This window comes from Castor canadensis, chromosome 19 (assembly GCF_047511655.1).
Source record: "Castor canadensis chromosome 19, mCasCan1.hap1v2, whole genome shotgun sequence".
Taxonomy (NCBI): domain Eukaryota; kingdom Metazoa; phylum Chordata; class Mammalia; order Rodentia; family Castoridae; genus Castor; species Castor canadensis.
Genome location: NC_133404.1, coordinates 21,637,106 through 21,652,127, shown reverse-complemented (window position 1 = coordinate 21,652,127; position 15,022 = coordinate 21,637,106). Strand labels below are relative to the sequence as shown.

Here is a 15,022-nt window from a genome sequence, read left to right as displayed (position 1 = left end):
TGGGGAACATTGCATATTCAAACCATAACAGAGTAATATAGATTAGGAAAAGAGATTAAGACGGTTCCAAGATCTAAGGGTTAGGAGAAACCGCCTAGGAAACAGGACTTGATTGTTTCAGGTGTGCAGAATTTGGCTAGGAAAAAAAAATCAGTTCTAGCCAGGGGTTTTCAGTTAGAAGATGACGTAAAATGAGAGTCAACTTGGTTTATCTCGAAAATAATGAAACTGGCTGGATTAGAAAGTGGAGGAGCTTGGGGAATGGACTAAACTCTTTTCTGTTACTATAAGGAACTATCTGGGCTGAGGATTTTGTTCAAGTGGTAGAGTGCTTGCCTACCAAGTCTAAGGCCCTTGGTTCAATCCCCAGCACTGGGGAAAAAAAAGGATAGGTTCTTTATTAAAAAGAGGTTTATTTAGTTTACAGTTCTGAAGGTTCAGTGCACAGTGCCAGCTTCTGCTTGGCTCTGAAGAGGACTCTCCTGGTGGGTGGCATCAAGGAGAATGTGTGAGAGATCACATGTGAGACAGGAAACCAGAGAGTGATTCCAGGGTCAGATTCGCTGTTATAACAGCCCTCTCTGGAGAACCAGTCAGGGACCCATTGGGCAGTGCCCACAATAACCCAATCACTTCCCATTGTTCCCCCACATCTTAAAGGGTCCCCTGTCTCCCAACATCACCACACTGAGGACCTAGCCTCCAACACATGGGCCTTTGGGAGACACACTAACAGATAACCGAATCATAGCAGGGAAGAATTGCCTGTGGGATGTATTGGGCTGGATATGGATACCACATTCAGAAACATTGCTTGCCTGGGGTGCCTCTGTCCGAGTCTCTCCTTGTTTGGCATATAGTTTGGAATCTTTTAGAATGCTATCTATCCCCTGCAGAAGACTGCTTTCCTGACTGCCAATCCCAGGAAGGCTTTGTTCTTACTACACATCAGAGTTGGTTCTACGGTAGAGAACCCCAAAAGAGATATGAGGAGGGTCAGTGAGAGCCCCAACCCTTGCATAGCAAGGGGTCAGCTCAAACCTGCACATTGCTTATCTTGCATACCTGACTTGAACCTGCAGTTGTTTTGTTTGTCTGCTATTTTATGAGACGCTAATTATATCCTACGGCTACAGACTTCTAATGAGGCAGTACCTGGGAGATGAAATCTGGACTTACTTCTTTGTAAAGATTTTATTTCTTAAACACAGCATCTTAATATGCAGATGCAAGATAATAATTTTTCATTTAACATGTACTATTCCTTTGTGAATCAACCTATCATTATGCCTGATTATTCTATCACATTATAAGCTTTGTTAAAGGAGGAAAAAACAGCTTGCCTTCCTGATGGTACAAAAAAAAAATCAAGAAATAAAATAAACCAACTGAATATAAGTGATGCTATATATAAAAATTGCTATGGGTTACCAAGGTAACCAAAGTTCTAAAAATGACAGAAAGAAAAGAACATCAGGTTGTTGTGACAAATGACACTTGAAGTGACAGTTTTCTTGTGGTGCTTGCTTTTAATTAATGCAGCTCTGTACGGAATGTTATTATTGAATAATAGATTAATGTGGTAAATGAGGAGCCCAGTGTTCAGGTTTGCTTTTCCAACCCTGGGATAACTGATAGAAGAACACAGAGATCAGCTGCAGAGTGGGGGTCCACGGTGGGGTAGGGAAGTCATAGGGTGAGTGTGCTCCTCGTGCACTCTTGTGGGTGGTGGCATAGTGGTCTCCTGCAGCAGTGATCAAAGCACAGGGAAAAATACAACAATCATACCAAAGGGACTCAGTTGTATAACCTCAAAAATATCACTGGCCTAAAAAAAAATCCAATGCACTCTTTATATTGTTGGGGCTTTCTGGTGTCTGCTATATAAGATGATGATATACATGTAACACATACGTGTGTAAACACATGTACATATATGCTCCTCTGAGAACCTATTTCTTCCAGCATAACATTGTGAGTTCTTTTTTTTTTTTTTTAATTTTTATGTGTCAGTACTAGGGTTTGAACTCAGGGCCTTTTGCTTGCTAGGCAGGTGCTCTACCACTTGAGCCACACCAGCCCAGTATTGTGACCTTTTAACATCCTCCACAGGGATCTGAGTAGGCATCTGCTCAGGCATTTACAGATGTTGGAAGTGAACAATGAACATCTAAAGAAGACAGTCAGTTTTGATACACATAGAAAGGAATGGATGCAGACTTTTCTCTAGCTGTGGCACACAAGGACAATGCAATTGAGGTAACATGTCCCCAGGACATCAAGCTGGGTGAAAGCCCTGGTCCCTATCCTTCCTATGCTCTGTATCCACATCTGCTACAGGTCTGGCCAACTGGACTTAGCTCAGGGGATTCCTCATGCATTTATTTATTTATTTAAAGCTCAAGATCAACCCCATAAGGCACAGACACAAAGGAAAGTGCTTTTAAGAGAGATGAGAGAAATGAAGTCCAAATGACTTGGGTGGTGGTCTTCTTTCCTTAAGCATGCTCAGTCTGTAGTGTGCTGAGCTGGAAGGTTTTCCAAGTCCTTATCATTTGTTTTGTTGGGTTCAACCTCCCACCTCCAGGATGGCTTAGGTGCCCTCCAATGCTATTCCACAGTCCCACTGGGGAGACACTTTGATTGGAAGAATTGCATTTCTGTATGCCGAGAGGCACTGACCACCTCCTCTTCTGGCCCATCTTGTTGGGGATGTTATAGAGGCTGGCTTTATAAACAGAGAAAATGCCTCCTTCTGGAGTAGAGGCAAGCTTTGTTTGCTCTCCAATATGATAAAGAGAATGTCTCAGGGCTGGTGGAGTGGCTCAAGTACTAGAGTGCCTACCTCGCAAGTGTGAGGCACCGAGTTCAAACCCCAGTACTGCCAAAAAAAAAGAAAGAAAGTTAAGAAACTGTCTCATTCTGGAACAAAGACTGGGCAATTTGCTGAAGTATGGTTATAAACTTTTGGAGTTTTCTAAGCTCAGGGTTCCTCAGCTGGGATGTGAAATTTTGGTGAATGTGGAATCTATCCAGGCCACCTCACTCTTCTTGGTCTTTTCAGTACAGCCAGCCTCATCTTAAAAGGATACAGACGTTTTCAGCCACTTCCTTAAAACATACTGTCACCCTATCCAGTGTGACCTTAGGTCACCAGGCAAACAAATATGATCTTATCAAGCACAAAATTCCAAGACCCAAAAATAACATCACAGAAGCTGAGGGACAAAGGCCAGACCTTTGTGAGTTTTTTATCTTGTTTTGAGGCAGGGTCTAACTATGTAGCTCAGGCTGGCTTTGAACTCATGATCTTCCTATCTCAGCCTCCTGATTGCTAGGGTTACAGGCATGCACCACCATGCCTGTTGGTCAGATCTTTTCTTTGGCCAAATTCTTCATTACACTTGAGGATTAGGTGTGCTCATTAATACTGGGGTAGCAATGCTATCAGACTCTGTCAGGAACATAGCTACAGAACAAATGTACATACACACACAGAGAGACTTACATATATTTTGGTACCTGTCTGTCTATCCATCCACCCATCCATCCATCTATCTATAAAGTCTGTCTTCTATCTGTATTGGAAAGCATGAGTTTTACAACAATACTGCAAATACAATCCCACACCACACAGCAGTCATTGTTTCCTCCTTTCCCATATCTGTAACTCTTCCTTGATAGATTTATTTACTCTGTATTAAGCAATCTTCCATCTTTGCCACCACATTCTTTGCCCTCTTAAGTCTGTGTGGCCTCTGACACCTTATGCTGGAGCCAGCTTTCCAGGAGGAATTTCTCTTCACCATGCTCTCATACCCTAAACCCCAAGATGGGTCACCACCCTCTCTCACTCTCCCATGTTCTGACACCCCATGGGAAAGGAAGAGGAAAAAAAAATCTATTCACTAATTTGTTAGCATACTCTTTTCTGGCCATGAAAAATAATCCTTGTGTATTGAACAGCATCTAGAATATAGAGAAAAGAATAAAGTCATCCCCAATGGTATACTGTTCAGAGATTGTCATTAAAATAATTTTATCCCCTTCCCAAAATCATTTAAAAATAGTTGATAACATTATCTGTATAGTTTTCACAGCAAATTCAAACTTGTTCAAAACATGAGTTGAAATAATGAGGCAAATGTTAAAACAGTTGAGTGCTAAATGGTAATACCTTGGAATGTCCAGGAAAATGGACTAGTCACGTGAGCATGCCTCTTTCAGGAGGTGACTTCTCCCTCTCATGTAGTCCCCTCTAGGAATCAGAGACAGCCACTCTATGGTTAGGCCATGCATCTTTAACTTGAAGAGAAATAGTAGCTGAAAGGAGGGACAGGTGAGTTGAGAGGAGAGAAGGCATGGGCAGAGCGATAATTATCACACTGCCTGCTGGGAGATTTGGGACTCCATCCCGGTGGCAGACCTAGAGACCCAGGCTGATTCCTGGAGGACACTTGGTCTCTGGTTGTAGGAGATGAAAGTGCACGTTAGAGTCTAGAGGACCATGGTTTCTGACCATGACATGTCTGTTTAAGGAGTTTTCATAGATACATTATTGGAAAATCACAGAAGAGGCCTCAGGGCTGCTCTTCGACTCTTTCCCACTTAGTTCTCCCTACTTAATATTTAAGTAAAGCCCTTTGGTGAATAGTTTGGGAGATCCAGGCCATGGTAGTGAGGAAGGAAGAGTTTGCTGGGGGCTCTTTAGAGGATGAATTCAAGGGAACATCACGTAATTAGATGTTAATTATAAGTCCGAAAGTAGGTTTCCCACGTGGAGTGGGTGAATCAGCACATGAAGGCTGTGTTATTGACATTTTCACTTTGTTTTCATCTCTAACCACCACTCCATACAAAAACATCAAGGAGAGTAAGAACAAGGTCATTTCTTGAGCTGTCTGCCATACCTGGTAATGCTGAATATTCCAAATTAACTATTTCTTGGCGTGACTTTGGGTTTTATGCTATTACATATACAATCCACAATTGTTGGAGATTTTTGGCTCCATAATGGGTGATAACTGTCTCTGAGCATATTAAACAGTACAGTGTGTTCACATGATTCCCTCCAGTTACCTTTGTCTGAAAGAGAGAGAATGTATGCTTTATAAGCTTTGCTTCTGAACAGTCAAGTCCAAAGCAGTGTGGCAATGAAGCCATGAAATTCAGGATTTAGCCCTCAGGATACATGTGTGGTTTTGCACCCTCCTTTGGTGCAAGTATATTCCTTGTAATTCTTATTTACATCTTAATGTGGATATAATACTAACCTTCATTTAAAGCAATTCATAGGCGTTGTTAATATATTGCCACAAGTGATTTATTCTTATAGGAAGTTAAACAGAATGAAGCAAGCCTAGGTCTATAAGGCAAAGTCTGATACTCAGATATGGCTGGTGAGCACCTGGGGGTTTTGCATATACGCAAGTATTAGGAACATGGGTTCCAGCCAGTTCTCTCCCCTTTTGGGTTATATGCCACAAGATAATTTTGGCTGTTTTGCTCCTCTCTGAGGGAGTATTAGGAAGAACTCATTCCTTTTAATAAATATACTTCAATAAAACGTCAGTTGCTTTTTTTGTTATTTATAAGCATTTTGCTTTCTCAACAAAAACGAAGTCTCCTTTACTAAGGCTACCTATAAAGCCATTGTTCATATTTGCATAAGACCCTTCCGAGTCAGAAAGGAGGCAGGGCCCGGAAGAGGAAGCCAGAGATGATACTGAGAAACTGTGGGTAATACGGCTGTTACGGTTGGATGTTCACTTTAGCTCTCAGCTTCCTCATAGCCAAAGCAAAAAGGATACGTGGATGGTTCTGTGGATTTCATGCCTGCTAGAAGGAAGGCTATTTCTTCCCCAGAAGTCATATTTTCAGATCTTCATTTAATACTGACCAAAGGCTTGCTGGCTAATGTGAATAGAGTTTTGGTTTTGTTTTTGTTTTGTTTTTTTGCAAAAAGATAGGAAGCAAACTCAAATCTGTCTCCTTGACTGTCCAGTAGCCAAGGAATTTAAGCAGCCTGATGTGTGTGGCAGGGACATACAGGGCTGGTCGGTTTGTTGGTCTTGGTGGAATAGCCCACACCTGTACTCTAGGCCAGGTAGAATTTATAGATACTTTGTAACTAGGGGTTTCCAATCTTTTCCTGTTCCGGTTCATCCTGCAGCTGTTGACCATATCCCTTACTTCTAATGAAGGCCTACCAACAGCTGTTCTTGAACTTTAAGTTCCACTTGTTGGAAACTTTTCCTTCTACCAAGATGTCAAGGTCTGTGTTTGCCTCCTGACAACCAGCTTGCATGACAGTTTTTAGAAACAAGGAAGTTGCTGTTTTACATCCTGAGTTCACATTCAACAGAGATTCACTGCATACAGATGGTCCTTTACTTATACTGGGGCTGTGTCCTGATAAACCCAAAAAGTCAAGTCAAAAATGCATTTAGGACACCCGATCCACTGAACACCACAGCATAGCACTGTGCAAGGTGGAGTAGCAGTTGTTTCTTCCTTGGTGGCATGGCTTGCTGGGAGTTATAGCTCACTGACACTGCTCGATATCAGCGGAGGCTTTGGCCACACATAGGAAAAGATCAAAACTGAAAAGTATGTCTTTTACTGAGTGCATATTGCTTTTGTACCATCATAATGTCAAAACCTTATAAATTGAACCATCCTAATTCAGGGACTGACTATACTTAAAATGAGTTGCTTCTCCTTCATTGAGAAGTGAAGTCCATTTCTCTGCACCCTTGAAATTGGCTGGTCTGGAACTACTTTGGACCACAGAAAACAGTAAAGTGACACTAGGCTGGTTCTGAGTTAGCTTTGGTTTTGTGTTGTTTTTTGAGATAGGTTATTACTCTGTTGCTCAAGCTGGTTTTCAACTTATAATACCCTTGCCTCAGCCTCTCAAGTAGGTAGGATTATAGGTATACACCATCATGTCTGCCTAAGCCTAGCTTTTAAGAAGAATGTCAATTTCTGCTTCCTTCCAGGCACTATAAAAGGTGTGTAACTACTCAGACCATCATGCTTCAGAAGCCCTGGTATGTGAAGAAGTCCTAAAAAGTGAGATACCACATGGTAAGGTACCAACCTCAGCCTACCTACTTACTGAATCCAGCCAAGAGGATTGTGTCCATGCACAGAAAAACCACTTTGCAGAGCCCTTCCCAACTCATGAACAAAGCAGTGTAGCTGTTTCCAAACAAGTACATTTGGGGAGGACTTTGTTATGCAAGCTCCAAACCAAAATTTTCCAGTTTCCAAGAAGACCAGCAGATAAACAAATAGTATGATAAATGGTGGGCTTGTTTCCTCTGCCTTCTATTCAGAGGGCTGTAATTGGACGAACATGGTTCGTTCCTCTGGCCAGTTGGCTTCTGATTAGATTCTGTCAATTTAAGGCACTGACAGGAGGTTGGAAGATGGAAGGATGGGGCCATATTTTCTTCTCTTTTTGAGGTAGTGTCTGCCTCCATGTTCCAGCATCTTTGGCATTCCCAACAGAGGTCACAGAAGCTGTACATGAGCTTGGGTACTTCCATGAGTTGAGGCAGAGTGTGTGAAGGAATGTCATGCTTCCATAGTGGTCACCAAAGTGGCTAAGTGACTGCAAAATTAGCAGCCCAGGTGGTTCCAGCACTATTATCTGCAGGACCCAGCAGGATCAGCAGTAGATGCTTCTAAGTTCTATTATTGCCCCTCCTCCCTCTGCTTCACTCCTCCATTTATTCCTGTGTCAGTGCTAGGGGTGTTGCCCCAGGAAAGAGTACTTGCCTAGCATAGACAAAGCCCTGGGTTTCATCACCAGCACTTCAAAACAAAACAAAACAAAAAAACCAAAAACAAAACAGACCTTCAAAGAAGAAATTTCAAGTTAGTTGGGCATAAACATAGTAATGACCTCATAACTTGTAGAAATTAACACACTGGTAGTTCACAGATGAAGCAGCAAAATATGTATTTAAATAATGACCTCCCATTCCTTGAGACCAAGGCAGAGTCACTGAAGGTAAGGTATTGGGACCAAGGAACTGCTACAAGAATCTGTTGTGATGGTGGACTGGCTGTTATTTCTATCTGCACTAGAGAGCTTAGAGAAAGAAAATGAATTACTCAAAGCTTTGAACTATCAGCTCAAAATATTACCAGAAGACTAGATATCTTGTGTACTGGCCCACAGGCAATCCATCGTCCCTTGTAGCCACAAGAAATAAGAGATACAGCTGAAAATCAAGTCTCTACTTTGATTCTGCAAGCCACAGAATTACAATATAAGTTAGAGTCATAGCCTGTCCCTACCACTTAGTGAAAGTCAGGCTTTGATTGAGAAAGAATGGATTTCTTTCTTTCTTTCTTTCTCTCTCTCTTTCTTGCTGTGCTGGATGGAGGTACATTGTGGCACTTACAAAAGTTCTTACAATATATCAAATATATCATATATGAATTCATTCACCCCTTCTGCTATTCTCCTTCATCCCCCTTCTCCCCTCATTCCTAGAACAGTTTCAACAAGTATCATTTCCCATTTTCATACATATGTACATGGCATTTGCACCATATTCACCCTCCTACGTCCTTCTCCCCACATCCTCCCCCAGCACTGGTACCAACCCCCAGGAAGAACCCATTCTGCCCTTCTGTTCTCTGATTTTGTAAAAGAAAAAAAATGATATTTCTGTTTGTTTAAGATAGCTACTCAGGGAGTTTCCTTGTGACATTTCCATGTATATATGTATTATAACCCAAATTGGTTAATCTCCTCTATTTTTCTTCTTTCTACCTTAGTCCCCTTCTTATGGTGGTTTCAATTGGTTTAAAAATTCTGTATTCATTCTTGTATAGAGAGTACATCAATCATAATCACTGAAGGTTCTAATTTCTAAGAGGTGAGTAGATCTTCAGAATAACTCCACTCATACACATGCATACTTACCCCTCCACATTGCTAACTCCTCTTTCAGGTCTCAGCTGAAATACTTCCTCAAGAACTTGCCTGACTTGTGGAATAAGTATGTATTCTGCCCTCCAAAATAGAAAGCATAATGGTAGATGACAGCCACAACAACAGCACTTGTATCCGTCAGTCTGAAGTCAAGAAAACAGATATTTCAAACAGTAAATGCAATAGAGGGAACTGATTATAAATTTTCTGGAGGGGCTAGAGAAGCAATTAGATTACTCAGATATTAGTAATTGTGGATGTCGTCACTCAGGGCTGAAAGAACTAAAAGGAAGAAGTGGTATTACCTCAAGGCAGGAGCTCACTCTGCATGGTCACTGCTGGGCACTGCCATTGCCATGGGAACCACACCTCTGTCAAGCCCACTTATTTCTGCTGGAGCTTCCAGAGCTACTGGAGCCCATGCTGCCCACTGCTGCCACTGCCAGTGGCTTATAGCTGACAGCAGCCCTTGTCAGAATCTCCGATGCTACTGGAGCCTAGGCTGGCTGGTAGCCATCAGGGGAAGCCTACTGGTACCAAAGGCATGATGTCTAAGTGACATAGTCCAATCTTCCAATAACCTACCTTGGAAAGGTGTGAATTACAAGTCTACTGTCAAGGGAGTCTGGGAAATACAGTTTGTAGAGCTCCACTGACCTCAGAAAGGAGAAAAATATGCAGGATATGCAAGAAGATAAGAGCAAACAAGGAAATGACCACGAAAGTCCACCGTTTGGGCTAGGAAGTATCCATTCCTAGCCTTGCACCTGTATGTCAGCTCTATACAATATAATGGTCAGGGGGACGGTTCCACTCACTTTCTTGAAGGGCTCATCTATCTTTGTCTGTCACTGCAGACAACCCTGGGTGAAGTATCTAGGTCATTCCAGGCAAAGCCAGCAATGCCCTGGAGTTGTGTAGAATGAATGTGGAGGTGAGGGAGGGGGAGGGGTGGAGAGAAGCAACAAATCTGGCAGGTATTTACTAGGGACACTTTTGTGTCCTTAGGGATTTGTCATATGTCAAATAATGGACAAAATCTGAAGCAATAATTTGCAAAGAACTCGCACGATGTTTATGGGCAAATCTTACATTGCTTCCAATACAAACCGAGAACCTAGAACGAATCAGTGTTCAGTCAAGGAACTGAAGCGAATGCTTCTGTGTGAATAGTGGGATTTCCGCCCAAATGAAATCTTATCTCTGTCTACGGGCTCGTGTTCCTGGTTGATGACGGTCTGGATTCCACTTGGACCAGAATCATGCTTTCTCAACTGGATTTTACTGTCCAAATCAAACGGGAGCTAACTGGAGCATCATGAGGTTGGTCAGGATTTAGCTGAGTCCTGAGAGTGGCATAAGGTTTGGTTCAAATAATAAACTTCCAAAGGAGACATGCGTTGATCTGTTGAAGATATGCACTGACCACCACAAAGCAGGCTTATTTTGTGGTTAGAGAGTACATAAGGCTAAACCCAGAAAATCCCATTCTGGAAACACCTTTGTAGCTGAGATGGTTTCAAGGACTTTTTCCACTTCTGAAAATTTGCCTTTGCTAAGAGCGCTGACTTCAATGTAGCCACAAGTGTGATTCTACCCAGAGGCTGCTTCCGTGCCTCAGTTTCCTCGTGTGCTGTTTTCCTCATGAAAGCTGGATTTCTCCTGGGAGACCATTTACTTCATACCTCAGCCGTCGTGATTGCTGCGGCAGGAAGCACCCTCCCCACCCTCAGCCGCTCAGCTGCTCACCATCTTGCTATCTGGGGCCAGAAACACAGTGAAAGCATAGAAAACAGGCAACTGGCCAGAACATAGGAATTCGTTTGTCTATAGAGTTTGACACTAAACTGTATCACTTACTGTGAAATTTGAAATAAATTCTATGGTGGTCAAAACTAACCAACATCAAGAAGGCAGGCTCTCAGGTCTGTGAGTTACTGATTTTTGTTACTACACATCCCTAAGTAGTTACGTTTTTTAATAATCAGGTATTCATTATTATTATGAACAAGGATGTAAATTTCATTGGTAGTATTTATAGACCGTAAAACAACTTACATTCCCACACCGGGAGTCGAACCCGGGCCGCCTGGGTGAAAACCAGGAATCCTAACCGCTAGACCATGTGGGAACCGGCAAAGGGTTGTGCAGATTAACTCAATTGAATCATTCAGAGCTGCTTCCGCTTTCTGGCTTGCCCGGCCCTGCCCCGGCGTCAGGCCCTCCCTCTGCGCCTGCGCGGCCCTGAGCGCTTCGCGCTCAGTGTCTCTGCTGCGTTCTGCAAACACTGAAGCTCGTGATGGGCGTTCCGGTGGCGGCGTCCGGCGGGCGTTCGGTCCGGTGTGTCCCTGTGGTCGCTTGCTGGCCCCAGACCCTGGCCAATGAGAGACCCACAAAAACCTGGCCTGGTTCCAAAAATCTCCATTAAAAAAGGCTCTGCATGGTGATTTGGGGGAAACACTGGTTTGAATGACTCAGAATGTAAAGGACAAAGAACCAGCAAGTGACTACCAGGGTTCCCAGGTCTCCGAGCCCAGGTTGAGGCTGAGGGGACTTGGCCAGCTTGGTACAGTCACAGTTCAGGCCCAGGCCATTTCACTGAGCACTTTCAGCTAGTTAAAGTGTATCACCCGAGGCTGCTTGGAGAGCCCCAAATAAGAGATGTTGGGGGCAAAAAGCCTTTTAAAGATTTTAAGATCTTATTTAGGAAGATGACTTTATATTATTAAATCAAAACAGCCAAAAGCATGAAGGAAAAATCCACCTACCGGTGTCAATAAATGAATGAATGAATAAATAAAAAGTAATAAAACAAACCAGTGGCTAGGAGGTAAACATGTCCAAGCCATATACGAAAATTTTAAAAAAGGATTGACTTTGTATATAGATAGGAGACTGCACGTTAATTATAGTAAGACAAACGCTACAATATGGGAACCTCATGTGAACGGGTCTCTTTCGAAAGGAACCCCATGGCTAAAAAATGTTTGAAAAAGATCTCAGCTTCACTGGTTCACAGCTAGCATTTGGCCAAAAAGCAAAAAAGCGTGAAAATGTCAAGTGTTGGCAAGCGTGTGGGGAAAAGGAAGCTCTTAGAAACTTGCAAAGCTAAATCAAGGAGGGAGATCGTCAGGATTTCCTAAACATGCTTATGACCAAGCAATTCTAATTCTTAAATTTTTGTAAAACCTGTATGGTTCTGGAAATGCACCTCACACAGTGAGCATGAAGAAACACTGCTGTGAAAGTAGGAGACACATTTAGGGCATCCTAGCATCACCACATCAGAGGCAGCAGAATTATTCTAAAAAGTCAGAAGGTGGAGGCTTTAAGAGTTCTTAATTTGGAAGAATTTCGAGTGTCAATATGATAAACAAAAGAATTCATAAGAATTTCAAACACTTGTGGGAAGAAATCGCTGTAAAGGTTAACAACCAGCACCATTTGGAACAAAATGTTTGCTAGGAGAGGGGGACTGCCCTTACTATCCAACTGAACCTAAGCATTTAATAAACACCCACAGGAAAAGGGATCAACGCTGTGAATAGAGGGTTCAGAGAGGAGCATTTTTGATTGGTTAGTAAGTTTGGGATGCTGGCACCATTATTATTAGCATCTTGCATGTAGTCTGAGGATTAAACCGAGGGCCTCCCACATGCTAGGCAAGCACCCTACCACTGAAGTACATCCCCGCCTACTACGCAATTTAAAACCGTACCAAAATCTCTGTTAAGGAAAAAAGTGACAAAGAAAATAGGTACAGCTGCTTTGGGGCAGGTGCAACCTGCTGATTATCAAAATGTGAAAGGTGTGCATTTAATCCAGAAATCTCAATTTAGTGCTGCTCATGACCAGGAACCCTGTGACAGTCCTGTGACTGTCTGGAAGGCAGGCAATGCACTGCAGAAGTAAGCAGTAAATAGTTGGGAACTCTGGGGTCTTATTTTGCTTCTGCACAGCAGAATGAGGCCTTTTACTTTCCTGGGATAAAAGGGATAGCTGGCTCTCTTCTGCCATGATGTGTAGTTGTTGCTGGGAGTCAGATACCCGTTCAGAGACCCTCTTTCCTAGTCTTATTAGGGCCATAAAAGTGTAGAAGATGGTGTGTATTCTAGGCTGAGCTGCTTAAGAAACTGGTAGTTCTTTCTCACTCTGCTGATTCCTTACCTAAACAGAGGAGGATTCTGCGGGCAGGAGTAGGATCCAAATTGTAACAGGGAGGGTTTCTGTGTCAGTGGGTATAAGCCACTTGCCACCTGCTAACATATAATTGTGACCTTAAATCTGGAAATACAGGGTTTGTTGTATTTTTTTTTCTTTTATTATTATTTTTAATTATATTGAGTCACTGAAGTTGGGGTCCATTGGTTAGTACTATCCTGGGTGAGAGAATAGGTTCTTGAAATAAGGGCAAGCACTATGGAAAGGAAAAGAATTTTCTAGTAGTTTGTTAAGTGTTTCAGTAATGATTTTGCTGGGGAGACAGGGAGGTATGGTAGAAATAGAAGCACGATAGAAGAGGGAGCAGTGCATCAGGGTCCTTGTTTTCAAATAATCAAGAAGAGAATAGATTAACAGCTCACATTTTTCTTTTATCGGATGCTTCATATATTTTTTCCTTCTTTCTTTCATTTTTGTTTCCTTTCTTTTTCTTTTTTTCTTTTAAGACAGGGTATTGATATGTAGCTCTAGTCTGCTTGAAGTTGCTATCATCCAGCCTCAGCCTCCAGAGTGCATACTTAGTGTATTTTAATAACTTAGAATTTGGATTTAAGAAACATTTAGATCTGAAAGATAACTGGAGATTTTTTTCTTGAAGGCCAGAATAATCATACAATTAATGGGTTTAATGAAATATTTTGGAGACTGTGTTATGCTGACCTCATGATAAGGGTCGTATTTAAATATTATGAAATGAATGAACACTAGAAAGCAGGTTTTCCATAGAAGAGTGAACAATTCTATGACAGCATACATCCTAAATGAAAAGTTATTAAGTTTCAATGTCTTTCCATTAGTTAAAATTTGGGTTGCATAATATTGTTGGTAATCAATTATTTAATGACTTGGGTAAACTGAAAATTAAAACAGAATAACATGAATAGTGTGTCCTCTGGTTTGAATATAGTTTGTGTCCCCCCAAGAGTCCATTATGGTTATAGGTTCAGTTCCCATTGTGGGAGATGGGACTTAGTAAGAGGTCCTTAGGTATTAGGGAGAGGACCCCCAGAATGTAGTGCTCCCATAAAAAGGCCTGTCATAAAAACTTGAGTTTGGTCCCATCCAGCTTTCTCTGGCCCTAGGGTTCAAGATGTAACTGTTTACTTGCCCCTGTGGACACTCCAGCCCATCACTACTTGCCATGATATCGTGCAGCTGAGAACTGAGTCAATGCCAGGAACTTGCCATTGAACATTCAGAACTGTAAGCTAAACAAATTTCTTCTTCATAGGTAGCCTTCATTATGGTGATGAAAAAGTGAGAAATACAGTGTATGTGTGTGTGTGTGTGTGTGTGTGTGCATTTGTAAATGTCTTTGAAGTCACATATTCCTGAAGTAATCCAAAAGCTGACTACCTGTTATTATTTTTTTTATAAAATTGCCAAACCTCTGAACATGAGTTTCCCCTCTGTAGTGATACAGAATTATTGTAAGGGCATTGAATCACTGAGAGAGTGAGCTCTTAGCATTATGCCTGGAATGAAGGAAGTATTTGCTCCATATTAACTGCCAGCGAACACTGTTATTCCCAAAAGACTCTGGTGGAAGGCGTCTGTTTGGTCACCTTCACTTGGCTACTGAACAGGGGCCAGGTGGCACCAGAGCCCCTTCATTTGTAGATCTTGTGACTGATCACTTCTGCAGCTGGTGTTTGGCTCTGGTTGACAAGTTACCTGCATTTCTGTAGTATTCACTCAATGCACACAATCCTCTGTGAAGGTACCATCCCCAGAAAGCTGAAGTGACTCACTTAGGTATACAGTCACTATTCGGCCAAACTGCTAGGAGAGATCCACACATTCTGTCTGCATTTGGATGTGCACTCTTTCTCTTTGATTTTCTTTCAT

At 42.1% G+C, this 15,022-nt stretch overlaps 1 non-coding gene across 1 annotated transcript; it reads right to left on the bottom strand.

Annotated features, from left to right (window-relative positions):
• Positions 1-11,012: 11,012 nt before the first annotated feature.
• On the bottom strand, positions 11,013-11,084 carry Trnae-uuc (transfer RNA glutamic acid (anticodon UUC)). The gene has a single exon. It is a non-coding gene; the product is annotated as a tRNA-Glu (tRNA).
• Between the last annotated feature and the right edge of the window lie 3,938 nt (positions 11,085-15,022).